A 27,378-nucleotide genomic window follows, 5' to 3' on the forward strand; every position below is an offset into this window, starting at 1 on the left:
AAATGTCATGATAGTTCCCAGCTGGGGGCATTTAACTGAGGAGTGTGTCTGTGAGTGAATTTTGGGGAGAGAGAGAGAGAGAGAGAGAGGAAGTAAATGTAGATTGACCAGTTGGTAGTGCCCTGGATGTTTTGAAGCCATCTAGAATTGGGGCGTGAAACCCGAATCATCTATGAGATTCACACAATATTCCTGAAGTGAGTACAAGTGAGTGTTTCATACCATGACCTAAGCCTAGACCTCAGGAATTCCTGTGGAAGTGCAGCAAAACAAAAATGCTGCAGCAAACCCCTTTTCCTACCACCAAAAAAACATGCTGGTGGGGAAGAGAACTGATGAACAGAGGAAGAGCTGTAATACTTCTTCTACTGCCATCTCTGATGAGCTACTGCTGCTGGGCTTCATCTGAAGCACTCTAGGGGTGTTAAGGCTGTGCACATGTGTACTTCCTGTGGTATGATATAGCTGGGAAGAAAAATACAGGTTGTGGAGGCAATGCTATAAGCTGCTGGCTCAATTTCAGGATTGGGAGTGTCCTTGAGGCAGCAATAGTGCAGCAGTGTGCCCTCTTTGATTCTTGCACAGCTTTGTTGTGGTATCTGTTGCTTTTGACAGAGCTGTAGGTTATTTAAAATAAAATGGTGAATCCATTTAATTTTAAGATTCTTAATGATTAAGCTCCAATTACTTGTATTAATGTTTCTAGCATTTGTTATAGTCATCAAGGACACTGGATATGAAAGTACTGTGCAATATAAAGTTGTGCTGTATATTGCCATACTGAAAGTGTAGGTAAAATTCTCATGCCCAAAATCTGCTTATGGGTCACTTGGTGCAGGGAACACTTCAGAGGCTGTGGGGGATGGAGCTGTTTCAGAGCCCCGTTCAGTTCTCCAGGTGTAAAAGATGGTTGCCATGATCACAGCTCAAGAGTTGTCATTCATGGTTATGAGATGTTGTCATGCATCTACCCATTACCAGGGGACAAGAGCTTAGCTGGGCGTAAACTTGCTATTTTAGTAGGTGAGAGGCCACCCATTCCCAATGTGCCACAAGTGCTAGGAGAAGGGCTTGATTTTTAATGTTGTAACTGCTGTGGTCATTAATGTAAGGCTTCCTCCAACCAGTCCTGGCACTTACAGCACTGAGGCACTATTCTCTCTGCCATTATGTCACTCTTTGAGAAATGGGACAGGCTCAAACCTGTTGTCTTGAATATTCCAGCAGGAAGGGTCGGGCACACTGTGATGCTTTTTGTCTCTGAAACAGTTCTGTAGACTGCCTTCCTGTTACCTGTGCAGCCCACAGAGGCCACTTGAGAAACTGTAAGGAACCAGTAGATGGCTCTAACACCTGTGAAATAAAGAGCAGTTGAGGTGGTACTGTCTTCTCTTATTCAGGGAAGCTTGAACGAGTCTTGAGCCTCCTCCAGAGAAGTAGAGAGGCTAAGCCCCCCAGAGGTTAGCAAAGAAGTTATTACAGTTTTCAGGAATGTTTGAACAGTTTGGAAAGGTGTTGCAGGCTGCACCACACTTTTTGGCAGGTAGTGTTAGGGAATAGAGAGTGTCTTTCCCCTTTTGTTGTTTGGTCATGCCCATATCTTCATTTGTAGCTTGCAGTGGGTATTTGCTCCTTACTGTCTGACTTAACAACGTTTGAATATGATGAACTAATGTGAAAGACCAGTCCAGGAAATAAGCCACTTCCTGAAATACAGGAATGCTTTTCTAATTCTTGGCAACCTCTGAAGGTCTTGAGAGCCCATTCAACCTAGGACTCACTGGGAAGGGGGTGACAGGGAAATGTTCAATACTTACTGGAAGAGAGCAAGGGAAGGATAGTGAGGCTTTAGGTTAAAGTGGTGGATGAGTGTGTTTGAGATCCTGCTTCTCCCCTCCTTCCCCATCTCCCTCCTGAGTCTGATGTCTGTTTATTTGAAAAGTGAGGACATTGCCTAAAATTGGGAATGTTGCTGGGGAGCTGTTTGATGGACAGTGGATGCAGCTGTGAGGATGTGGCTTAGGCTGGACTGAAGCTAGGAGATGGGCAGTTCTGGGGAAAGGAGCTACTAGTCCATAGGTCCAGAGCAGATGGAACTCTTTGGGAAGATGCTGCCATCTCTGAGCCTCTCTATAGGGACCTTTCAGCAGGAAAGAATCACAGGGTGAAACAGTGACAGACAGAAACAGGTAAGCGTTTGAGAGTGGGAGGTAAAGTCCCTTCTGGAAGTCCCTGCTTCTCAACTGGAAACTTCTGTTTCCCTCCTTGTTACTGCCCCTGTTACTTCTCCCAACTGTTTCCCCCATTCTACTGTGAGAGAATCTAAAATATTTGGATAGGGTCACACATATGACCCTCAACCTTCAAGGTTTGTCACCTCCTCATAGAGAGAGATGCTCATAACTAGTTTAATACAAGATCAGGTTTGTCTCATACAGCTGTACTAGAACAGTTTTTAAATCTCTATTATTTAAAAGTAGACTGAATCTTTTCAGCTATTTTACCTGTATCTATCAGATTGAAACAGTCAAAAATCTTTAATGTGCCTGCCCTCAGATATCTACAGGAGTTCCACTGTAATGTCAGCGTGGATTATGGCAACCAAAGAGGCATGAATTCATTTTGACTGACCTATGCTGATGAATATATTGGGGGCCCTGGCAATCTTGTATGAGCAATAGGAATAGGCAAGCCAAGTTCTCAAAGTCTGAGATTTTGTAGTTAGCCTGGAAAACTGACAACTTAATGATTTCTGAGTTATCCTCTGCCCTGATTGGTAGAGTGGAAAGTATTTTTTCAGAGGCAAAGGGACTGTTTGTTTACTCAATATCATGTGGCCAACTTTCATCCTGTTTTCCCAGCTATAGATGGGCTGTTAAGCTTGCACTTGGCAACAGTTGATGTGAAGATGTTTGACAGCCACTGGAGAAATCTATTCAAGAGGGAAAATATTAGCTTAATAACAGGATTTCATTATGTCTTATAAATATTTAGCAGTCCTGTAGTTCAGCAAAATAACAAGCAGAGCTATTTATTCCCATTTTAGTTCTTGAAGGGACACAGAAAAAAAGTGGTGTGTGAGTCCTTAGAAGTGTATTGGCTGAAGCTGCAGCTGTAGCATGAAATGTCAATTCCATCCTTATTAACCTATGGAAGTACTATTGCATTTAACTGTCTAGAAGCTAATCGTGTTGTCTAATGTATTTTTCCCTCTGTCTCTAAATCACAGGAAGATTAGACCTGCTATGTCAGTCTTTATTCTGCTTAATCACAGCCACAAATGTTTGTTCTCGGTGAGGTCTCTGATAACATGTGCTCACCAAAGATTTTCATCCAACATTAAAAGCTGGGCCAAGTGATGGCCAAGTTCCTGAAAATTTGTCATAGCCAGTTGGTTGGGATCATGTGTATTAGCTACTGAGGTGAAAGATTTAGGTATATAAATAAAAACTTTTCTTGGGGTAAAAAATAAAGAAGATGATCCTAGAGAATCCTAAACAACTCTGGCAATCACTGTTCAAAGGTAAGAGACTATAGGAGAACCCAGCAGAGACTAGAAAATCTAGCAGACATGTAGGATGAAGCTGTCCAAGGCTGGGACTAGCTTTTTGAGTATAGGCTGCTCAGTGAGGTCCCTAATCTGTAATTGGAGACAGTTGCTGTGACAGCAGCTCTGACAGTAAGCATGTTCTTTCTCAATAGTCGGTGAAGAAAATCAGTGTGAATTTAAAAAAAAAAAAAGGCTACAAAATGTGTACTGAGCTGGAGCCCCTCAATGATGAGTTGCAGTTTTGAACTCTGATTTAAGACTGTGGCTTCCATAGCCTGGCTTTGTAGTATATTTGGTGTTTTCTAATGCAATGGAACGAGACCCATCTAGCGCATGCACACAATACGGGTACCTCAGTGGCACCTTCAGCTAGGATCACAGCACTGTTGTCTCTGGAACTGGATAAACATATTTCAATGGTCGCAAAAAGCGTTCAGTCCAGAGAGTGGGAGGGTTAGCAGGGAACAGATGGAGCAACTTAAGCAGGTTAGGGGCAGAGATCTCCGAGGCAAGGACAGTTGCTACAGAGCCTCTTTAATACTGTCTGGTTTAGTAGCTCAGTCACAGGGGGATGCAGGTAAGTGGAGTTTACCTGCTTGTCATAGAGCAATCATGGAGTTCAAGGAGCAAGGGTGGGCTAACTGGGGCTGGACTGTAGCCTCTTCTCAGCACCTCTGGTGTCTGAAGAGCTGTGCTGTCTCTTCCTTCTCTCACCAGCTGTGCGCTCTATCCACAGAATAGTTGCATTCAGCTCCGTTTATTATCCCTTGTTATTATGATCAATCAGGGTTTCTCTCAAATCTGTGCTTTCATGCAAGCAGTTGTAAGAGGCCCTAAAAGGACCGGATCAATGCAGAAGAGTGGTTCTAATGCAGTCAAATCAAGGACACATCTCCATTTCTGTACTGGGAGATGGAGAGGAACATTTTTTGGTTTAAGTAGCTACATTCAGAAGATAATTGAAGGAAATTTTTGTGATGGGCAACTGAAGGAGTGTTATTTTTACTATTACTGCAGAGTCCCTTCTTGTAGAGAAAAACTGAAACAATCAAAGACTCAAAAACTGACTCAACATTGTTGGGTGCTTTATAATAACCTGCAGTGGTGGAGGCAAAGGATTTCTCTTTTGAGCAGTCCTCCCTAAAACAGAAGTCTTGCTGATGTAAAATATCCCCCTATTGTTGCACAGACAGTGAGGCAAAATCAAAGGGATCTTTCTGTCCGAGGAGGATGTGATGTTTATCTGATAATGTGGCTTTATTTACTTTGGACAGTGTTAACTTAGACAGAAATGGTAAAACAAGTGTTTTCAATTCTTGTGTGAAATTAGGCTCCTTGTTTTGGGTTTAAGTGCCTAGACAAACATTTGCTTTGTGAGTGGTAGGAGCAGCTGATGTTTCCCAGCGTGCTCCTGTACTTGCGTCCCAGCTATGGGTGACTGTTGCTGTCCCAGCTGTGCTGGTGGGGCTGAGCTCCTTGTTTGCTGCCCTCAAACCCCCTCACTAGGTGCTGAGTATCTCTTGGCTGCCTTTGAGGTGACCTGGACAGTCCCAYGCTGAAGCAGCCTATGGTGCGCTCAGATGTGCTGTTTCAGTAGCCAAATGGTAAGATGTAGGGAGCATTTTAGCTTGACATTGTTAACTGAGTTCTCATCTTTTAATCGCAACACCTTTTCTGGTGACTAGCGTAAGGAGTTCTGTATATTTTCTGCTATACTACAAGCCATGTGGTTACTAATAAATTATTTTTGATAGTGTTTGGCACTGTCATCTTACAATGACAGATGTCATTGTAAGGCAGGCGTTTATGTACTTTTAGCAGAGTGGCAGCTGGGAAGTGTCCTTTATCATAAAACCTCTGTGGTGCGTCAGAGCTGTTGTTAAACAGCACAGCTATTTCTCCATTCTCGGGAAACTAGCTTTCTTTCGGAATACTTTTTATAGGGACGTGCTGCAGCACATGGCAGGTAATGAGAATATAAAACCTTCTAGTTAAAAAGTAGTCAGCGATGCTGTTTGACTTGGGACTGAAGTCTCTTATAAATGATCACACACTGAAAAAGGGACCATCCCAGGTCTACAGTTTGGGAGTGGATGTTAAATGATTTTTTGAAGCTCCCAGCTGCAGCTTCCCTGAATCTCAATCTGTGCTTCTCTGGCTTTGATTTCATTTTGAATTCTTTTTCTGAGTACTTACAAAAATAGTTTTTTAATAGCGGCAGCCGCAGCCAGTTCTAAACATGATTAGTTTATATGTTAAGTCCTTTCTGAGTTCTCAGGGGAAGCAGATAACACAAGGTCTCTCTCACTTGGGCATTTTTAAAATGCATGAAATTCTACTATTCCCACTTACTTATTTTTAATTTGACAGTTTTGCTAAACCAGGAGGAAAGCTCTCTGCCCCACCCTTGGTTTTTTAGTGCCTTGAGATCAGCTTTAATAAAAATCAGCTGCTAGAAGCTGCAGCTGAGAGCAGTTGAGCTGCCACAGAGGGAGCCTCCTTAGTGGACCCCTATGATGTCAGGATGCATCAAGACAAGCGGAGAAGAGGATAGGAATCCAGCTCAGCCCTTAGACAGCAGTACCAGGTACCACTGCCCTGAGAGCAGCCGCCGCGCGCTCAGCCCATTTCCTCCCCCAGCACAGCAGAGCCCCTGGCTCTCCCTCTCACCTGCCTGCATGAGGACCCAGCAGTGCCCCAGTGAGTCCAGCGGGGCACATAGTGGAGAAAATTGCAGTAGCAGTGGAAGCTCCGGGCTCTCGCCAGGTTCGGATTCAGACAGCAGCGGGGTGGTGTGTGGTGGTGGTGGGATGAGAGGCGTCTTGTCCAGATACTGGAGCTTAGAGAGTCTTCACTCTGCCACAGGTAAGGGACTTTTGTTGTTGTTTTTGCTCTGTGATATTGCACTGACCTTGAGAAATCAGATCACACCTTCTGGAAGGACTGTATCATTTGGAAGTGGAAAGTACAGTCTCTTAGCAAGAAATAACCAAAAAGACTTCTGTGCTTACTAGCTGTCCCCCCTGCAGACTTCCAGTAGAAACAAAATGACACAGATTCTTAAAATACTTCTTGGGTCAGAAGGTAAGAAATGGGTTCTTAATGGCTTTGGAAAAAGCACTTTTTGGCTCCTACCTGACTAAAGCTGTCCTTTCTTTTTGGAACAACCTTTCCCATTTCAGCCTAAACATACAGAGCCCATCCCCAGAGCCGGTATTTGTCTGTGTAAATGCTAGTGGGGAGTGTTGCTGCCTTTAGAAAATGTCCAAGAGAGGTGCTGTGCAACAGAAGGGGGCTAGGTGGGTTTGCACTGCTGTGTGCTGAAAGAGGGAAAGGCAGTTCCCTGAGCCAACTGTTCAAGTTGGGTTTCTGTTTTACTGCCTAGGTTTAATTCTTCGTGCTCCAGAGATTTTGGAGGCATGTTTACACAGCCTGAATCTGTTCTAGCTCACCCTGCCTGGATCTGTAATTCTAGTTTTTAATCACTGTTGTGCCTATTTAGGGCTTGGCTGTTTGAACTGCAAGCATGGGAAAGAAGCCTTCTYGTTCCTGACTGATAGTAGCGAAGGAGCCTGGCACTGATTTTAATGGCTAGCGATTGCTGCGCTGTTCAGTTTCTTGCTTGATTATTGCTGTCTAGAGAGATTTTTAGCAGAGCTGCAACAAATTAGTTCCTCTCTTAGGCAAATTCAGACAAGTACCTTCAAGGCCACCGGTGACTGCCATTTCTCTAGTAAAAATACTCGGTGCTACCAGCTAGAGGCAAGGCTTGCTAGGAATTTTAGGTTTAATTCTGTGTAGTCCAGTTTAACTGCGTATACTACTAATTAATGAAAGGTGTTATAATACCATCTACTACTATAGAGTCTGGGCTGTTTAATAAAAATCTCCATTGCTGGTTTGGAGTTCTTTGCTGAAATGAGAACAACTGCACTACCCTACAGGGAGGTACTACAGCAGGGGTTGCCAGCCTTCCTGACTTTCAACCTGCGCACCAGCTCTTTGAGGTGGCCGAGAGACACAAAACCCCAGCTTTACCTCCTGGAGAGCCCAAGGGCAGGAAAAAAGCTCTGGGTGAGACCAGGCCATCGGCCCTCTGTTTTGGGGAAAGATCTAGGCTGCATCTGAATAGCATCTGTGGCTCAGGTTCTCCTGTGACTGGGGATGCAAATAATCCCCAGGATAGCTCTGCTGCTGACATAAAGTAGCCCTGGCACAGGAACCTTTTTCATGCTGCTCAGGAGTCACGTACTGGTCAGTAGAAGTAGTTTGGCCGTCTTTGTCTTAGAGAATTTGCTCTCAGCTGTCTTCCTTGGAGGTGCTGTTGGGATTAATCAGATCGGATGATATAAATGATGTACAGTGGTGCAAATGATGTAAGGTTGATAGCAAGGGCAAACTTTGAAGCTAAGTCTCTCTTTTATTTTTTAACACGCTTTAATCTCCACAATGTTCTTGTTCCAAAGGCTGGGGAGTACGATGTCATTTTGAGGGTGCTGCATGCATTTAGCAGGAAGCAGTATGGAGACAGACTGAAGATTGGGAGAAATGAGAACTTCTTTAAAGCAGGTGCTAAATAACATTTTTTGAATGGTAAAATTTAATACATCACTTAAAGGGGGGAGAGGGGACAGCTGCAATTGCAGCTGGCAGTACCTGGGAGTAGCAGTAACTGGATTGCATGGTCCCATGATGTCCCAGCAAGGTTTAACCTCACCTTAATTGGTGAACAGGGAGTCTCTAACATCTTGGCATGCATCACATCAGGAAATCGGGGAAAAATGAGTACAAACTGTGTGTAAACATGATGAACTGCCTATGGTGCACTTAAAAGGGCTGGAAGATGAGTCAGTCTCTTTCTTTGTGTTGGTTTTATTAATAAGGGATTCTGCATGGTGGCCCTGCGGTTGGGTAAGTGCACTTGGGGGACAGGTGTTTTTCTTTCTTTACTATTTTTTTTTTTCTGCTCCCTTCTCTCCCAGTGTGAATGTAAACTTGTCTATAGGGATCTTGATACTGAGTCTGTTGCTGTCTGGGACTTCAGAAGAGATTGGAAAGAAGCCAGATTTAGGTGATCAAATAGCTAGGAGGTGAAAGGGAGGAGCGAGATTTTTAGGACAATTGGAAATGTAGCACATTGAGTTTGTCCTTTACATAATTTAGATTAAAAGAGCCAAAAGACAGATCTGCATGTCTGTATGTTTACACATGTATGTGTTTGAGAGCATGTGATTTCAGAAATACAAACTGATATCTCCTATGTTGAAAAGGCAGGTAGTGTTTCCCAGATGYACAAGTGGGAAAAGCTCTCTTCAGTTAAAAATCTTGTTTTGCAATCAGTAGTGAAATATGATGTCTTTTGTTTTGAAGTAGTCTTTCTTGTAGTGTGTTGATTGAGAGGGGAAGTTAAATATGGTAAAGAATTAAAAGAGAAAAGATCCACTGTTAAAGCACAAACTTCTGTGTGTGGCATTTGAAAAAAAATTATGCAAAAAGCATGGATCAGACTTGTAAAAAATGAAATATTCTCCTATTTTTAAAGTCAGTCCATGGCATTTTTGATCTAAATGTCAATATACATTGTTACATGAGGAGGCCCTTCTCCCTGAGGCTAAATATAAACACTTAAAGAGGGAATGCTTTGCAATTCTACCAAGCTCTCCGTCTGAGAATGCTGGAGGACTTCATAAGCATTAATAACACTCGCAGTGGGCCTGTCAGGCTTTCAAAGTTTGGTTTAGGATAGGAAGAAGAGGTACATATAGTTTGGACGTAGTTTAGCTGTTTAGATACCTCTTTTTAAATACTTGAGCAATTTCCAAATGTTCTGCCTATGCAGTACTTCAGTGGGAAAATCAGTGGGAGCTGGGGTTGCTCAGCAGTTCTGAAAATCTGGCCTTAAGTATCTCAGTTGGACAAAAGGACATGAGGCATCCAAATTAAAGGTCAGTTGTGACAGCGTTCCAGCAAGCAATTCAGTGGCACTGTGGGCACCATAAGCCTCGTTTCCTAGGCAAGCTTTCGTATCCCAGCACACTCTTTGTATCCCTGGCTCATGCTGCCTACCTCCCATTCATCACTGCTGTACAGCTCCGCTGAAAAATTTATTTCCTTTAGAGTATTTCCAGATTGAAGCTTGTGGATAAGTCTCTTTGCTTTTCCAGCTCCTTTGTGGCTGGCCCRGTCCTGACCTCATGAATAGTTCTGTTTATTCTTTTGCTTTTTCAAGTTGGGAAGAACTGAAAGAGCAAAGAAAGGTAGGGACAAAGGGGGAATCATGACTTTGTGGGTTTGGGGTTGCCGTAGTTTCCCCAAAAGATCTTCTGTGTATTTGTGCATATGTAGCAATTTAATTGCACAGACTATGCTTTGGTACGTGTGTGTGTGTGGTTTTTGGCACCTGATACACAAATATGTTTATCTGCTAGCCTTGGGAATATGGCCTTTAAACAAATGAGTAAACCTGGAGTGTGGGTGGGAAGTTGTTATTATTATTTTTTTTTCATTCAGAGCTCTAAAAAAACCAGACCTGGAATATTACTTTTGACGTTTTCAACTCGTTCATCTCATTATTGTGGCTGATGGGGGAGCCAGTAACAGAGCTGTAGCAAAAGATTTCTTGTTTGGTCTGAGAGATTTCTTTTGAGCTCTTTTTTCTTTTTTTTTCCTTTTCCCCTAGCTCTTTCTTTTCAGTACCGATGTCTGCAGCTGTGTTCATGGACTGCAGTGCATAATTTCATTGACCCTTCTTTCTCCAGGGTCACGTAGTCAGCAGGAGTTAAAGAGGTCACACAACAGGAGATTGATTTAAGGTTCAAAGTGTTTCAGAATGCTTCCAAAGGCAAAAAAAATAGTTAGTGCCTCAAAGCATATGCTAGAGCATGTTGATGTTACATTTCACTCTTGGCTTGGCAAACTGTGAGGTTTCAACTGGATGTGACTGCATTGTATCACGTGCCCTACGCATTTTTCTTTTCTTTTTTTCCCTGCATATTCCATGTTAACTGCCAGAATAACTCCTGCTCATTTTCTGARCAACCAATCAATGATTTAAAAATAAATAAATAAATAAAATGGATAAAACAAGCCAGGCTAAACTAACTTTAATTTTTCTCTCTGTGAAGACTCATTTATAATGGTGACTGATATGGTAGGTAAAACCTGAGGAAAATTCTGAACTTTTGGGAAAGAATTGCAAGATTAACATCCCTTGGCTGAACTCATCAGCTGATAGAAAGATTAAGTAAAGATTTATTGTTTGAAAATAGKTTTTCCAAATAGTGTGCTGAGTGTTGCTGAACTGCAACTTGGCATCAAAGTCAAGTAGTGAGGGCATCTATATTATGCTTGAGTTCATTGCAGTGAATGCAGCCTCAGTAAATACTAAATGTGTGTAAACTTGGCTACCTAACATATTTAGTACACTTACAGAAATGTATTTTTCAGTGCAAAGTATTCTAGCCTCGTGCTTTTTCATAAAAAGGAATAGAAAATAGTGTTACTGCAGGTAGAAGATGTTAATAATGTTTCTGTACCTCTGTGTGCCACAGAACCAGTTTCCGTAACTTCAGCTGTATTGTAATTTTAATTATGTTTTAATATATTTGGTGGGAGGGGGTTAGCTGACTTTCTCTTGAGTTTTTTTTGTTTGTTTTAAAAGGAATAAATGCTTATTCCATCGTGCACCAGTGAGATACAGATACCACCTGTGCCTACTGAGAGACAGACTTCACGTTTTTGCTGATGCTATGTTTGCAGAGGGAAGGGGTAAATCTTGGGGCACACTGCCTGCGACACTTTCCCAGGAGTACACCCTCTGCAGGTACACCACCTTCACTTTTTTTTTTTGTTGCTTTCAAAATAACTCCCATGAAGAYCATCTGGACCATGAGTAATATTCCTCTTTCTGGGGAATATGACATCTTCTAAATCTATATTTCCTCAAAGGTCCAGTTACCTTTAAGGTAACCTTTAAGACCAGCACTTTCTTTCAGGTGTACTGTGCTTCAGCTGCTGTATTTTTCCAGATGCAAGTGAAACAGCCTTAAACCACATGATTGGCAGTGCCCAGCAGCACAGCTCTTGCAGGAGGGAACTTGCATGCTACAAACTGTAGAAAGTGGAAGGGGGAAAGAGGTCATACCATGAAGCGTGCCTGACCCCTCTTTCTCATACCTTTGGGTAGATGTGCAGAGGGAGGAAATAACTTTTGCATGTGCCTGTTCATGTGTGTGATGTGGATCTACCTCATATGGGTAACAAAAGCAGTGAAGAAATGGGTTRTAATGTGTGCTGACAAATAGTGTATGTGCCCAGTGGCCATGAAGAAGGTATATAGTTGTCACCTACTCATGATGAAGCTTCAGTGTTATTACTTAGCAGTTAGATTAAACAAGTGTAGGTAACAACTGTCTTTACTTTGCCATAGGGACATACTCTTTAACTTACTAAACTTGTCTGCAGCTAAGCTTATTCTCCATTAAGGTCTTTTCTTCAGTCCATCTGAAATCTAATCATGATAATTATGTTTGAAGAATTAGAGAAATATAGCCACCTTCTGAGGGTCAGCAATTATCTGTTTAGCTGGAATCCTGCTTCTTCTCAAAATCCTTCATAGTCTGAGGCTTGTTAAACCAACTAACTCGTTCAGTAGCTTGTCTAGAAGTGCCGGGGACAGGCCAGGCACACAGGACTGTGCACAGGATACTGCTCTTCTGAGCAAGCCAGAAGTCTGAAGGTGAGCTGTCTTTGTAAGTGTGTGTACTGAGCGCCTTAGGTAGCTGTGCCATTCAGACCAAGCTGCTGATATAAGTGGAATGTGTGCGCATGGAAACAAGACATTAGCTTGGGCGTAAGTTGATGTGGCCATAGCTTGCTCCTGGTTAAATGCCTTGGACCACATTGTGTGAATGTGTAAGTGTTGGCAGCTGTCAGTATAAATATACCTGAGGGTATATTTGCCTATACCCCTATAGAGCTTTGCTGTTACGTTTGGTCCCTCCTAATCAAGGAGCAGGAGATTCCCTGGACTATACTGTTGGTCCATAAGAGCTCAAGTAACATTATGTTTGCCATGGAGTGCAATCAAAGAGTAGGTGATTGCTTTGCTAGCTTAAGTGAGCCATTTGCAAGTTGTGCTGTATTCCAAAGAGCACTTGTGCAAGCTCTGGTGCATCAGCCCTACATGCCTGCAGATTTCTGAATTTTGTGACCTTCCAGCATGATGCAGACTGAAAAGTGACACTTGAACGTGCTCCTGTTACACTGTCAAAGAATATGAAATATGCACAGAAAGGAAATCCCTATCAGATGTTTTGAATGTCCTTCTTGTCCTTACTCTTTTGAATCTTCTTTTTCTCTCATATTTGTGTGTGTATGCAATTGTTCAGTGGTTAAGCTTGGAATAATCCACATGCTTATTGTCCAAATCTCCTGTGAGGTTTCTGGAGAACAAGGATTTCTAGATTTGGACTCTAAATTTGCTTCTCTGCTGATGAATAAAGATATGGTTTCTTTCAAGCCCATTCTTAAGGAATCTAATAAAGGTCTAAATAATCATCTCAAATCCATTTCAAATGTACTATTAAGGTATTTGGTACCATCTAGTTATATTAGAAGACAAATTATATGTGGGTATTTATAAAATAATTTGAAAAAGAAGTCCTTATTTTGGGAAGATTAGAAAGATGCTCTGTTGATTTTTACCAGGAAACATTATAGCATCACAGTAATATTTCATGTTGAGGAAAAATAAAGATAAGGCTGGCCATGTTTTTGTAACAGCTGGCAGAGATGTATTTCAAAGTGGGAGTGAAATAGCAGGAATTTCCCTTTTGGGTAGTGGAAATAGTTTCCATGAGGTGATTTTGAATTAGCCTCTCTCCTACTGAAGTCTGTCTTAYAAAGGTAGGCAAAAAGAAGCTGCACTAGGAGGCCTTGTATTAACACTGAATGGTCTGGTTTAATGGATAGGATGGAAGGATTGTATTAAGCTATTAATGGTCTCTCTCTGCCAATGAAATCTTTCCGTGCCAGGTTTTAAAAGCCCACAGCTAAGCGTGAACCAAGATTATATTCAAATGCACATGCAGAAAGCAATACGTGGCATTTGGAAACTGCAGTTCGTTAGATTGCTTTAAGACAAAAAGGAAAAATAGAAATGGTGCAGATGTACTAATTGGACATGGCTCTGTGTTCTTGGAGCTATCACTGAGGTTMTTCCTTGCAGAAAAATTTCCTGTAGAAAAATAAAGGCATAGACAAGTTTCAATGGAGAAAAGCTTGTCTATACATAATTATTTCATCCTTTTTAAAAGGGAGAGTGTGGTCAATTCAGAGTTCATCTAAAAAAATACCTCTGCAGTTCAGGACATGTCCTCATTTTCCATTGTAATGTATTTGCAATAGAAAATTACAGCAGGTTGCTGAAGGTAGGAGTATGGTCCAAGAGTAAGGTACATTGAGTTCCAGGCCTGGGTTGTAATCCTATAGCAGGGAAGATTGTTAATGTAGATTTTGCTGTATAAATATATTCAAAGTGTCTCAGTTTCTGAAGATAGAGAGACACGGAAAAGAGAATAATACCATGAATCCTAGAGCTTTTGTTTAAAGCAGTGAATTGCTCCCCTGTTGGCTCACCTCCTGCTGACTCGACTGGTGCAGGAGGGCATTCTCCCCTTGCAGACTCTGAACGGAGCTGCGTGTCAGCTTGAGGTCACGGGTGGTATATGCTGCCCAAGGCAAAAACCGACCCTGCATGCCTGAAAGAAACTTTGACAATAAACCTTTTAAGAGAGTTTATTATGAGCACGCAGCATTACTAATATCCTGAAAACAGTGGATTTATAACAATTTTAAATGTGGCATTCTTATCAGTTAAAAACCTAAATAAATTAAAAATATGTAGAAACTGTCTGTGCTGAAACTTGTTGATTGGGTGGGATCTGTCAACTCCAGAGAGCAAGATAATGCTGTTTCTGGGCCCCATGCTGAGCTTCATGACATTCTTTATGCCACTGTAAATCTAGGGACTGGCACTTCTGTTTCATGCTGACTTAATGTCAGCGCTCTCTGTTGTCTAAATTCTGCGGGTTTGCTCCACCTTTCTATGCCTTTATGGTCACAGYTGGTGGTATAAAGCTGTGTTCATGCTGCTCTTCCTGGCTCACCTTGGTGCATCCTCAGGGCAGCTGTGACTTCTAGTAGGCCCCAAGCACCACTTGACCATCTTGTGTAAGCCATTGCAGGAAGTCTCCAAGGTGATTGTATGCAGGACAACTTATGCATCTTTTAGGCAGCGCACCTGTGTGATCTGTTCTAGATAACTGCTCTGATCTGGAGAATCTAGCTTTCTGATGGGAAAAACAATATACTTCTGAGGATAAAATGAAGAAATGTCACAACTTTTCAAGCTTGTTGTAAAACTTGGCACTGACACTTGAACAGAATTATTTAAAAATCCACTGAATAAAAATGGCCACACTCAGTAGTTTTGACTCATGTAAATCATTCTTGATGTCTCTGGAATGATGAATGTAAATGAGTATAAGCAGTGCTGGATCAATTCCTGAGAGATTGCATGGCCAAATGCAAGTTTTCCTAAATAAAGATGGGGACTGCAGCCTGGCATTCTGYCTTCCATTCAGGCACTGCCTCTCCTTTTCTCAGTTTTAATTTTTGAGAAAGGCATCTCGATTGCAAAGATTTTCCAGTTGYAATAAAAACAAAAGATGAGGATGACCTCTGTTCTTTATGGGAACACAATGTCTATACAGGGAAGAGGAAGGTCATTCTGTCCACTTGTTGTAGGACTTGTCAGCTATTCTTATGTTTTACACTTCTATGAGGGTATTCACTGATGTACAGTGGCACCAGTGCTTTAATTTTGCAGCTGAAAGTGACTTGTTTCCTCTACTGTGCTGAGCAAAGAAGGACAGTTCAGCAGTTTCCTCATGGGTCTTGGCTGGGTTACCTGGTGCAGACTGTATGCAGATAAAGTCAGAGGTAACTTGTTCCATTTGCTTCCCAGCCTTTGCATATGATAAAACTTTTCATTGGCACCTCAAATTGTGTGGCATGCAGGTTCGCTGTGCTGGGAGGAGTGTTGATCCTTGGCTCTTTCCTGATCAGGTGGCAGTGGTGCATGGAAGCTTTTTTTCTCCTGCTTTTCAGATWGCACTTGGCAAGGAGGCTGACTGATCTGACTGGTATTGCCTGTCTTTAATCACGCTCTTGTTAGCAGAGTCCTGGAGAGCTGAAGCATCCTCTGCAGTGGGCTGCTTGTGGAAACTTTGCCTCCTGTAGAAAGTTCCAGTTTTGCTTGAACTTCTAGACCAGGGACTGTCTGTGTGGGTGCTATGGKCTTTCTTTTTTTCTTTCGTTGTTGTTGGGGTTTTTCTTACTTGTTTGGTTTTGGTTTTCTTTTTCTATAGAATCACAGGATGGATGAAGTTGTTGGGCCTCTGGAGATCATCTAGTCCAACCCCCTTGCTCAAGCAGGGTCACCTAGAGCACATTGCACAGGATCACGTCCAGGCGGGTTTTGAATATCTCCAGAGAAGGAGACTCCACAACCTCTCTGGGCAACCTGTTCCAGTGTTTGACCACGCTCACTCTAAAAAGTGTTTTCTTATGTTTAAACAGAATTTTCGGTATTTCAGTTTGTCTTTGCCTCTTGTCCTTTCACTGGGCACCACTGAGAAGAGTCTGGCTCTGTCTTCTTCACTCTTCCYGTCAGATATTTATAAACACGGATGAGATGCCCCTGAGCCTTCTCTTTTCCAGGCTGTACAGTCCCACCTCTCTCAGCCTCTCCTCATAAGTCTTATGCTCCAATCCCTCAAACATCTTTGCGGCCCTTTGGTGAGCCTGCTGCAGTGTGTCCATATTTTCCATGCAGTCTTATTTGTATTGATTGTCAGCTGACTCCTAGCTGACTTGAATATGCTGGTTTGTTGAGTCCTAACCACCTTAATGATCATCCTTCTCCTTGTGGACAGCAGAGTGAGTGGTGTCGCATCTGAGGTTTTACCTGGCAGGTGCTTGCTTTGGCCAAGGAGGTGGGTAGATGGAAGCGTCTGAAAACACAGACCAAAAGCAAACCTTTTCTGCCTTGAGAATATTATTTTGCCTTGGTCCTGAGGGCCAGGGATTGCTGACTATTTGGATCACTGCAGGCCTTGCAGCTGCTTCCTATGGCAGTGAGTTGATCATGTGAGAGTAGCTGGAGAGAAAGCTTTGTGCAGACAAGACAGGTTGGAAGCGCTTAATTGCAGCAGATTTTGTAGCTAATGGTTCATTGGTTACATGTGCCTGTGCAGACACTGTTTGGTGCCTAAGGCTCTGAAGTAGCATTTGATTTCTTTTGTAGGCTTTGAATTGCTTGATGTGTGGGGGCTTTTGGTTTGTTTTTTGTGGCCTCTTGTTGCACGCTTCTGTACTTGCTAAGCATGCCAGTGGGGTCTGGGAGAGTAAACGCCTGGTCAGTGCTGTGCCTGTTTCTTCTTTTTGAGAGAGTAAGGCAGGATCTTAGCTGAACCATAGTCTCGGGCATATGCCAGGCCAGACTTGGTGTGCATTTGAAAGGGATCTGGTTCCGCAAATAGTTTATGCAAGTGTGAAGACCTGTCTGAAGTATCTCCAGCAAGCACTGAGGCTGTATGCTCTTAGATAGCCAGATCAAGTCTTGTATGTGGTGCTATATACACTGAAACCCACTGAGCCTCTCTATTTATAGCACTCAATAAGTAACAAATCATGGCATAGAAGGGATCTACCATATTAGACACAACAGCCTATTGTTCCACTGCTGCAGTGCTGTAGTTACTAATCTCCCAAACCGACGTTGGAGGCCAGGCTGCTTGTCGGAATGAGCACTCACTCATAAGTTCCCTGGATAACCAGTCCAAACACGGCGTCCCTCGGCTGTGAATGGGCCCCTTGTCATGCAGCCTGCAGCGTGCAAAGGGCCTAACGCAATCGATCTAGCAATTGTTGTTACACAGTTTAAAGCCTTACCAAGAGAGCATTTAAATAGGGCTTTCTTTTTCAAACACTGATCCAGACTGCTTGCTTCCTGTCTAAGCACCTGAGGTAGCATGGCTTTGGGAAATTCTCTGGAGAGACTYTGGAAGCAGATTTGATTGCTGGGAGAAAGGGTTTCTCATAAATACTAGCTTTGCTTGCTCTCCCCCATGGCAGGCAGGCACATTAGCTTTATTCCTGCTTTGTTTTTCTTTCCTACAAAGCCCAAATACAAGGGGCAAGCTTGTGCGGGTTGCTAAGCACTGTTTGTAAGATAATCAAAAGGAAAACAGAGCTGGGCCATAGACCAAATACATAGCTCCAAGAACCCTACAAGGACCATAGTTAGTGCTCTGACTCTGATTTAGGTTGGAATTTCCTGGCTCTGTGCCACGTGCCATCAGAGCCACGTGATTACAGGTTTCGTAGTGGATTGTCAGAGTTTAACAGTAGCTGTATGTACCCATTCACAATGTTAAAAAGATCAATTTTAAAAGCCCAATCAATTCACACATCACAGGGCTCTAGTTGTGTTAGAATGGTATTTACTGTGTAGGTGCCTACAGTACAGCATGAAGAGCAAAGTGCTCGTGTTTGTCTAACAATGTKTAGTTTATTATGCTAAGGCAGCAGCTGGTGAGGGGTTCCTCAGGTTGGGCCCTGCACTTTAACTGGCTTTTGTCAATGGGTGAGGCTCTTTTCAGTGCTCTGCAGGAAGCTCTACTGTGAGCCAGCCCAACTGGGTGGTTCCTCACTTGGTTTGAGATGGAGAACTCCGGCAAGTCCTTACTGGTGTGACTCAAGAAGTTATTTATTCTCAGTTGTCTATTCTTTGCTTCTGCTAGTTTGCTGCCTTCAAAGCAGAGCTGGTGAAATGAAACAAGTGTATAAGTCTCAACTCTTACAATATGAGAGTGGGGAAACTAGATTTAAACCCTGCTTCATCAGTGGTTCGTGCTCACCTGTTTGAGTCTGCACTGGAGAAGTTAGGATGAAGCTACACATTTGGTTCTCTTGTCTGCAGCAGGAGAGAGGGTGGGTGACCACTGGCAGAAATGAGGTGATGCACAACTGAGCACTAGTATCTCAAAGGGCCGCTGTTAACTCTTCTCTTAGARTTTTCCCATGCTCGCATGGAAGGAACTGGGTTTAAATGCAATGCAGCAGAAAGCCCCCTCTAGTCATTCATCTTTCTTCTCTGTTTGTTGAAGTCAAATGTCTATATTTGGCACATCCTAGGCTGTTGTCATGGAAATGGTTATATTGACACAGCAGAACAGCTTTGTTCTGTACAGAAGGATCAGAAAGATGATGAGTGAGAAAGGAGGAGGCCTGTTCTAAGCATCCAGAATATTCATTCTTCAGCCTCTCAGTTCCAGTTGGAAGGCATATAGCTGTTGGATTAGTTGTTACGAGCCAGTGTTGAAAAAATTATGTAAAATGATACCCAACATTTGAAATTTAACACAGGGCATTACTGAGAAAGATAGGACCCACAGTAATAGTAGCTACCTCCTTGTAGCTACTATACTACAGATTAGCACTACTGCAGAGCAGTAACACATCTGCTCGGTCCTTTTTGCTGCATATTTCTAGTTTAGATGAGATCTTGCATGCTCTTACAAAGTCCATGCTGTGAATGAAGGACCCTCTTRTCTCGTCCTTTGTGCACCCCATTTGAACATTGCAACTGGAAGCTTCAGGAGCTGTGGCCCCTATTTCCCTCTTAACACATGGGGAAAGAGTAATATTTGAAGATTTAATGAAGGTGAATTTAGAGAGTATATAGTAGTAATCCTGGCAGTCAGATTTCATGCCTAGTGTGCTTGCCGCTGCTGCCAGGTCACCCTGTGCTCCTCCAAGACAGGAGGTCAGCTGTGAGAAGGGGAAGGAACACAGGAATGTTGGATCTGTTTGCCTCACATCAGGGTATTTTCACAGCCTGTTGATACAAGGAGCTTCTCAGCTTCATGCCAAGAAGGAGAATCAGAAGATAAGAGACTTCAGAAGCAGTGAGAGAAGCTGCATCCTGTGTCTGAGAACTGAGCTCTGTGGGGGTCTTTCCTCTAGTGCCTGGATCTGTGGGAGGAGTTCCTCCCCCTTCCTGTGCATCTTGAACGTGGTGGGAGTGGGTTCTCGTACTGTGTATTTCAGTACTTCTAATCAGATGTTTGGTTTTCTCTATTGAATGTACAAATACATGCTTAGTAAAAGCCATGCTCTGATTCTAATGCAGTCAAGTATGTATCCATCATATGCCAAATACAAACTCCACAAATAATCGTTGTCAGACAGCAGATAAGGACTGCCTTTTCTGGTTCTGTGTCAGAAATCTGGACTTACCACACTGGCCCCTGCAGATCTGACAGAATGCAAGTCAAGGTAATCCCTATCCCTGCATGACAGTTGTTCCACGCACTCCAAATCCCCTCCATGAGAAGGAAGGGGCAGGACTGGTACAGAATCCACCTCTGCTGTACTTCCAACCACCTTTTAGTGCTCTAATGGATTTTACCTTTGCAGATTTCAGGAATGTTTATTCCTTAATTAATTTTCCAGCAAGTGGAACTTCTGCTCTCTCATACCTGAGCAATACATTATTATTAGAGGAGTACAAGGTATTAGTAATTAAAATTGCCCAAAACTTCAGTTTTCAAATTAGTTATCCTTTTGCTTCCTTCCTAAGTCGGAAGAGCATATTTGATTTAAAAATACAAGCAAAAAAAAAAGCCTTTATTGTTTTGCTTAAGGTTTTGATGCAAATAGTCTATTTCCTGGCACATGCACTGCGTTTTTTGTGTGTATATGTATCTTCATGAAGGGAAATCAAATCTAAAGGGTTTTTTTTTTTTTCAATCTAATTAAGATGTTTCTTTTACTCTTGCAAATTCCAAACTCCAGTATAAAATTTAGATCTGTGTCAACTGTTCTGTCTGAGAAAGCTTCTGCTTCATTTGGGGTACTGTGGTCCTATCACAAACTGGTCACAGATTAGAGTTACGGAATCCATACTAATGGTGTTCAGAAAAGAAGTATCAACTGCAATCTGGAACCTCCTGTTTATCTTTGATAAAGCCAAATACTGCAAGATATTCTCTAAACTTGGACCTTAATTGTCATGGCAAGTGAATTGAAAGCTGCTCAACACTTTCACCATATAGTTCAGGGAGTATTAGGTAAAGTGCAGTTTAATTTCTCCCCCTTTCTGGGAAGAAAGTTCTCTTTATTAGAGCTAGCACATGTATATTGCTGCCCAAAGCACAGCTGACGAGAGCCTTGGATGGCCTTTGTCTGCAGGATGTGGTTATAGTTGAATAACGGAACGAACAAAATATGAAATGATGTCTAATCAGAACAAGTTCCCAGGCAGTTTTTCATGTTAGAAATCAGGGAAGACTGTAAGAAGAAATATTCTCCTTTAAAAAGAGAGATTTATATAAATATTCCATTTTTTTGGAGACAATCCAAAGCAAAGTGTCTTATGCACGCACTCCTAACTTACCAGATGAAGAAACAAACCCCTCACCTAGGCAAGCAGGACCGATTGCCTGCTTGCAATCCACCTCGCTAGCTGCCACTTGGAAGTGCTGCTCCTTTGTGTATCTTGCAATGGTAATGTATTTGTCCTAAGTGTACTCACTGCATTGGTAGCCCAGTGGAATAGATGAAGAAATCACTGGGAACTTGGGTATATATTTTCTTGAGCTGTACATTGGCCTTGGTAGAAAATGGAGGTAGTTTGCAAACTAACATTTTTATAAAGATAACAAAAGTATAGAACTGCTGTTCGCTCTTATCTGGCTTCTTTCAGTGGGAGCAGATAGAAATCTCTCCTGACACTGCAGTGGAAAATTTGATATAGTGCAGAAGCAGAAAATACCAAATGCAAAAATGTCATGCTCCTATTGTAGGATGCCAACTTGGCTGGTTCAGAAAGTCCAACTCCGTTATTTAGCAGCGTGAGGCATTTGATGTGTAAGCTAGTTAGCCCAGCCAACTGTTTGGTTACGCGTTGCAACTCTCACCAGTTCAGACAGTCCTCTGTTAGCTGGTGAATCCAGTCTGCTCCGTGTGTGTCTAGTGGCTGCAGTTGCAGTAGGCATCTTGTTGGAGTTGCTCAAAAGCACTTTCAACAGCCAGAATTTAAGGGTTGGGAGGCCTATTCAGGAGAAGCAGTATAAAAACAGATTTGCATATGAAACTAGTTATACTTAAAACAGCTAGGAGTTGTACTTGTGTGTGTGTGTTTGTTYTGTTTTCTTGGCTTTTGAGTCATTAATTGGTATGTTCTGTGACTTTTCTGGTATCAGTGAGGGAATGGGATTTGGTGGCTGATTAGGAACTTCTGACTGAGAAGTTAAACGTGGAGCAGACTGTAATGGAAATACTGAAGCTCAGTTCCTCAGGGGGATCCTGTTGTTATAATATCACCTTTGATGTTTTCAGAAAGGTGATGACTTAGTTTTTTGTGAAATAAACTGTCCTGAATCTCTGGCAGTGTGGTGTACTTGCACACACTAAGCGTAGGGTCTGCTTCCTTACTTGTGCTCCTCCCTCCTCTGCTCACACAGTCACTCACCACCAGTCTGCCTGCTGTGGATTCACACATTCATACAATTACTGTGGATCCACCTTCGTATCCTGTTGTCATCAATACATGGCCAGCTTCAGTTCCGACTCCTTCCCTCCCAAATTTCTCTGTTATTGGTGTTCACCAGTGGTCAAGCAATCTCATGTGCTCCTAATACAACCTGTCATTTGGGTTTGATTAGTTAAGGGTGTGTGGGAAGAGACCCTTATATTTTGCTTGAGCTCTGTGAAAGCTCTGATATGGAGTTATGTTCTCTCCATTCTCCAGTGACCTAGAGATTTATCCCTACTGCCTAACCACCTTCCGCTGTTGGAGGCATGTTTATGGATTATCCTGTGATAAAGCTATGACTTTGCTGYAGGAGTCTGACTCGGCTTACCTTTTCCACTGTGCCACTGGCCTTCCAGCTGCAGAGAACACTAGGTTTGATCCTCTACTGTCAAATGTGCATAACCTCTTTGGTTTCGGTTACAGCTAAACTATCGAAAGGGCAGAATTGAGCTTTGCTCTCTAGGACAGGAGAGCACCAGACCTTTGTCAGTATAGAAGTGTTGTATGCTGAAAGTTGTTCCAGTGCTCTATTGCTAGCCAACTTCAATTAGCCTTTACTTTTCCATTAGTAAATCTTAGTGTGCCTAGAGTTAAACTTGAGGCTTTCCAGTGGATTTTATTCTGCTTGTTTTGCTGTGAACTGAAAGCAGCTCCTGCAAGAAGGGGGAGTATGTGCGCTGATGCAAGTGAGAACCTGCTGTCTTAAGGAAAGAGTTTCTGAAACAGTTGCTTAATACAAAGTGACATGGAAAATTAAAAGCTAATTTGCCTGAGAAGYTAGCTCTGACTCACTAAACCTTGGTCTGCTCAGCTCTTAAAATTGTATCTAAAATAGTGTTTTTCACATCAAGTATCTCATTCTCATTCTGGAACTCTCATGCTCTGGAAGGTGATTCTGTGATTAGCTCTTCTTATGGCTGATTAGTTTCCCTACTTCAGCAGCTGACTACGGTTTATATATAAGCAGCTGTGATACATGAGACAAGTTGGGGTTGTCTTCTAGCCATATTCACTCTCTTTTCCATGTACTAAAATTCTGCACAGAACTGTATACATGCTGGTCTTTAACATCCCACTTTGAATCTGTAATTTTAATGGCTTTGCTCTTGTATAGTYTGAAAATCACATGAAGTAAAATCCATTCAATTCCTTGATGTATGGATCTCCTATTACTGGCCTTCAAGGAAATGCATTTGAAATGGGTGACTTGCTCAGTGAACGAGTAATTAGGGCCATGTATCAGAGAAGTGAATTAGCTGCATTTGAGGGCACAGATGTGAAGACTTTCTGTGGCATCAGCAGGAAATACCAGTGGTTTACAGTGAGCAACTTCTCACTGTTCTTATGATGCAAACAGGCATGAGTTAAATGGTWAGTGGTAGGGGAAGCTCTTAACTGGGAGAGAGAAGAAAAAAAAAGGCAAACAAAAAATTGCAATTAGAGCACTTAGTGCTAGAGAGAAAAGCACTCTATTAATTAGAGAGACTGTACCTACAACTGTTTTGATCTGCATGCACTGAGGAATTTTGTGATGCATAGACCTGGTGGTCAGGTTGTATGCAATTAACAGTAGTTCACGACATAAAACAATCTTGCCCCGATGCTTTGTGGCAGTTGTTGCTTGGGACACTGGATAAAGCAGGGAGAAAACAAGACAAGTATGAGATCTGTACAATATGGCATGGGTTTTGTGAGAAAGTTTGGAGTTGGAGTATCTCTCCATCAGCAGACCTTTCTGGGGAATATGTTGTGCCACAGGTTAAGAGTGGATATGCTCACTGTCAGGCTGGCATAGCTGGTGGTATCCCCTCCTGCAGACACATGGGCAGAGGTGTTTGACCTCCRGCGTTGCTCATGCAGAAAGGAATTCAAGGAGCGGCTGGTGTCCATTTCAGATATATTTTCACACTCGATGTGGCAATAAGTACAGAAGCTAGTATGCAAAGCTGTAAGTTTCTGAGCAGGACTGTATTTTCATTTCTGTTGACAACATTTTTCTATGTCTGACAAAGAGCGCAACTGATTTTTTTATTTTTTTTAAATGAAGCATCCATTTAGGGATGGGATTACTGGAGGTTTGTTAGCAATAGCAGGAAATAGATTGATGACCCAGCTCTCCCTTCTGCCTATGTGTCTCATGCTCCTGTGCTGGACTTCTGAAATTTTGTGCATTCTCTCTTTAGCAGCAGATGAGACTGAGGGAGTGAAAACTATTGTCTGTTGCTCCTTGTTCTGGAGCTTTTCTTTACCTGAACAGTGAACCCTTCTAATGTTGTGTTAAATGGCATTTCCCCAAATGTTTTCAGTTAGGCCCTACAAACCAAGGAAGTAGTTACTTGTTAGCTTTTCTTGTTGCAACAGTTGCCAGAGGAAGAACATACTTCAGCCCCTGGAGCCATGAGCTATTGGATGTCTCGCATGCACTGAAGCTAGATCGGAAGGACCATATACCATGGAAAATCCTCTGGTATTTCCTAGCTGCTGGCCATTCCTGAAGACCTTGGGCTAGCTGGTTTAGAAACTCTAAGCACAGCAGCTTGAGTGGAATTAGGTTGAATGAATCTGGGCTCTAATTTCCCTGTACTTCAGTACTCTAATCTGTGATTTAGAGTATTATTTACTGTACCTGCTAAAGCTGAAGTCTTGGTCATCAGTGCTGAAAGACATGGAAGACAATTCCCCCCCCCCAACATGTACAGGCTTCCAGAAGTTCTGCGCTAGCTGGAGAACTATAAGCAGCACAGTTTAGATGCCCTCAGTAGGGTAGTGTTGGATCTCTGTGTCAGGTTCAGCCCATGCTGGAAGAAGGTCTGTCCCTTACTGGTTGTGTCGCATGACCTTGGTTGGTGGGATACATAAAACCATCTCAGTTTGTGTAACCTCTCTGGTGATGCTTGCCACGAACAGAATTATGACTGTAATTACTTAGCGAAACCCATGTTTGGGGTGAAAGTTATTTCATCTTTGACTAAGAATGTTTGCAATGACTTGCCTGCTACTTCAGTATACTCATCAGAGTGTAAGTTTTTTGGGTGACAAAGAAACATCTGTTTGTATTTGTAATCTTATTTTATTTGATCTGAAGGGCTGCCCAGGCCTAGCTGAGGGATGAGAGAGAAGGAGAGCAAGAAAGTCCCTGTAAAGGGTACACTCTGTCATTCTTAAATGGGCATTTGCAAATGGGATTTTTGCCTGGCCAAGAACAACAATATTTTCCTCTTTTTTTTTTTTTCACAGATGTCACCTGAACTCTTGAATGATTTTGTGCAGTTTTGTTTTCAGATGAACAGGAATATTTAATAATATGCCTCTTACCCAATGAATTAATTTTAGAGCATCTCTAAGTTCTTAGCTTGACACTTGAAATGGAATACAGCAAAGGGCTCTCATTCCTAAACCTATACCAAAGCTGAAAAAAGCTGAAAGCAGCGTTAGCCTCCTAAGCCAATCTGACAGCTTTTTTTTCTATTTTATTAATGTTGTCTTTAGAAATGAAGACCTATCTGCTCATTTGTTCATTTTCTGAGGCTAATTTATGTTTCTGAGTTTAGTCATCTTATCTTCCTTAGTGCTATGGAATTTGGTTATACTAACAATAAAAAAAAATCCAAGGGGTTGATTGAGGGACAGTCATAACTTATGGAAGGAGGAAACGCAGTGAGAAATCTTATCACTCCAGTCTTCAGTTACAGAAGGAAACTATTCAGCTCTTTTGTCCAGATGTTATGGCAAATGGAGCTCTAGAGCTCTGGCTGCAACAGTTGCAGAAAAAAGAGTGAATCTCCTTGGCACCTGGGAAGCTAATATACTGTTTGATACCAAAAAATGAGAAGCCTGAGAATCTTTATGCAAAACATTTGGGAGGAAGTAACTTTTAATGAAGTAAAAGATCAGCCAGCTCAAAGCCTGAACTAAATGAAGTTTTGCAGGGAAATAATACACACCAAATGCATTGTTCAAAGACTTCAGGAGGTGTATTATAAATCCATGATTCTTATTTTGAAGAAATTTTTATTACTATATTAAAAAAAAAATGTAGCCCAAGGTGACACATTCCATTTCTGTTTTCCCCACTCCTTGGAAGAAACTGTTGGCTATGAAAGCACAAAATAGCATTTTGTTGCATGCTGTTATTTATACTGTGACCTGTGAGGAATAAGGGCACAAGAACATGAGAAATTCAAGACCTGGTTTGTGCATTACAGAGGGAGTCATCTTAAATTTAGAAATTGGACAAGCTGTGTAAACTTCTCCTGTGCTTTTGCTTTGGTTATTTGGTAGGATTGCTTGGATTGCACAAAAATTGTTCCGAGTTCTGTCCTGCTCGCATCTGGTTGACTTCACTGGGAACTGTGAAATGTGCGATTAGATCTGACTTGTGCTGAACACACCATCGAAATAAGTTGAAGGTTGAGTTTCAAACTGAAATGTCTTTCAATAAAAAGACAAGATTTTGCTGTTTATATTTTACGTGATGGTCTCTGTCTGTATGCCTCAGATACCCTGGAGTGCCCTGTTTCAGGACAAAGGACGATGTCTCTCTAACTTGGGTCAGTGACCAGTCATTTGTTTTTTATTCCTGACTGTAACAGCTACCTTGAAGGAGAAGRAACTGCTATAGTTGATTTTAGGTTAGTATACTGTCTTAGTTGATTGGATTTTGCAATTGAAGAATGTATCTGTAAAAATTCTGACATGTCAGAGCATTATAACGTGTCCAGTGACCAAAATTTATGGAAACCTGACCAAAATTAAGTTTGGGGTAATTTCAATGCTTGTAACTCTGGTTTCATAGCAAAGTTTCAAAGAATGATTAAAAAAAGAAAGTGCTAAAGTCTGGTGCTCCCATAAGGACTTGGAATGTGATCATCAATTGAAGATAGTAGATTTCTCGGGCTTTAATAAGCATGGATCAGCAACATATCACCTTCCCATGGGTATGCTAGTTCTATAAAATTAACAAGAAAGAGGAATATTACCTCTTATTTAAAATAGGTCTGATCAAACATGCTCATTTAGTAGGAATGATTCCTACTTTGAAATCATTCTTCCACTCTTAATTTAAAAATACATCTCAAGGCTTTAAATGATCTAGATGTGAAGGTGCAACCCTTCCTCTCAGGAGGAGCAACCATACTGTAGGGACAGAGAGTTAGGTCAGGTA

The sequence above is a fragment of the Apteryx rowi genome, unplaced genomic scaffold (assembly GCF_003343035.1).
Source record: "Apteryx rowi isolate R43461 unplaced genomic scaffold, aptRow1 scaffold_51, whole genome shotgun sequence".
Classification (NCBI taxonomy): domain Eukaryota; kingdom Metazoa; phylum Chordata; class Aves; order Apterygiformes; family Apterygidae; genus Apteryx; species Apteryx rowi.